Source organism: Macaca mulatta, chromosome 12, assembly GCF_049350105.2.
Source record: "Macaca mulatta isolate MMU2019108-1 chromosome 12, T2T-MMU8v2.0, whole genome shotgun sequence".
Lineage (NCBI taxonomy): Eukaryota > Metazoa > Chordata > Mammalia > Primates > Cercopithecidae > Macaca > Macaca mulatta.
In genome coordinates this window covers 80,403,180-80,405,236 of record NC_133417.1, presented here as the reverse complement: position 1 = coordinate 80,405,236, position 2,057 = coordinate 80,403,180, and positions in this window count along the sequence as shown.

Genomic DNA, 2,057 nt, shown 5'->3' with positions numbered 1-2,057 from the left:
GATTACATAAATTGTTTTAGATTTGCAATAATCCATAGTTGTTGCAAAATAATTAATGCATTCCCACAGAGAGTGAAATTTTCCCAGACCCTACTCCATACAAAGACTTTAAAAGCACTATACAAATATATTAATGGGATCACCCTATAATATCATTCTGTGACTTTTTCCGTTGACACTACATTATGGACATCTTTACTTGACAATACAATAGGTGGTATTTATCCTTTTAAACAGTTGTATGACATTCACTCTCTGGATGCGGCACAATGAAAAATGTCATCTGTTCCCTATTGATGAACACTTGCTTTGCAGTATTGTTTGAAATTGCAAACATTTAATGATTAGCTTGTTTTATGAAAAGATTTTCCACGAAACAGACTAGGCCTCCATTCTGAGAACTGGTACCTCAGAACATGCTTCAACAGTGTGCTGGGGATTGCTGAAAGCTATAGGCACAGTGTGTCATCCTGGACCATCCATTTTACTCAATGGTAAGTAATTTAAAATATTAATGGTTTTTAAAAATGAAATACAATTCAGATCTATTATATGGAAAAACACAAAGTGTATACAGAACTTTGTATTTCTTTATGGCAAAAGAAAGGACTTCAACAGCATTTTCCGTTTTGAGTTAGGGACCCAGGCCCCCAAAGGTAAGTTGACTTTCTTCTGCCGTTAGGGATATTCCAGTGGAAATTTTTGAAAAATGACTCGTTTAAGATCTTTGGAACATTTTGAATGCCTGAGAGGATTCCAAACAAACTAGGGACTAATTATAATGGCTGAAATAGGTTCTTAAAATAGAAGTCAGCCAAGAGCTCTCAAGATGGGTTCCTCAAAGTTAATGTGAGTACACAGAAAAGAGAGAAGGAGGAGGGCAGAGTGTGTACCTCTATCAGCCGTGTACCTGGATCAAGTCCAGGTGCAAAAATTGGTTTGTGTGATGACTTGGAATAATTTTCTATGCTCACAATCTGGGAAATATAAGGTTATCTTTACTTTGGGCTTTTGTGGTTCTTTATAAAGGAAGTCTCATTTTTGTGAGGCGAATAGACTCTTCAAATAGCGAATTCTTAACTAGAAAGTCAAAGTTCAATCACAGCCTACTTGTTTACCTGTTTTTACTTGAAAAAAAAGTAAGTGCCATAATGAAAGAACACTTGAAAAGACAGGCAAACTATTGTTGATAATTCTAGCCAGTGAGAGGATTTCTCCAAGCCTTATTTCTCTCGCTTGATTTCATCTGGTGCTTTTAGACCAACGGCATAATGTTGTAGGGCTTCCCATCTTCTTAAGCACCTTAAATTCTGCACATGCCAAAAATAGTTGTTACTCTGCATAGATGTTTTTGTTATCCACAAGAGTCCGGCAGAGCAGAGGTAAATTATGTTTAAAAAGAAATCATTTTGCCTGTCAGAACACTTTACATAAAACAACCCTTGAATTCTGAAGGATTTTTAAACTGAGCTCCAAAATCCTACAATGTGCATCTAAAATATTCTGCTAGCTGCAAGCAAAAGAATTGGTCTACTGACCTCCAGCTCTTGCCACTTGGAAATATTCTTTAGTGCTTAGCAGTATTTGACTTACGTGCATTTATTTTCTGCTGTGTTCATTTTTAAGTCATCACTTTAGTCCAGGTAAATTGATTCAGTAGAGATGAACACATCATCCATCATATTTTGTGAATCTGCATAGCTGAACGCAATAATATTCAGCATAATTATGCTGTCTAATATTTGCTCGAAACGTGTGTCATTCATTATCATATGCTAATTATGCACATATCATGTGCATAATTAATGTTAACTATTCATGGGCACAAGATCAATTATGAGTTGTAAAGTAAAACTTACATGCAAAAAAAGAAAAAAGCTCCCCATATAAGCAAAACATAATAACAGACCCTTTATTCTCTAAGGCATGTTAAAAAGATTATAAATGAATTGACCATTTTGATATTAGAATGTATACAGTAAATAACACATGTAAAAATGCAGCCATTTTAGGTCTCCTGGGGAAAACAGCAGTAACTCTTCCTCATGTGAGAAGCA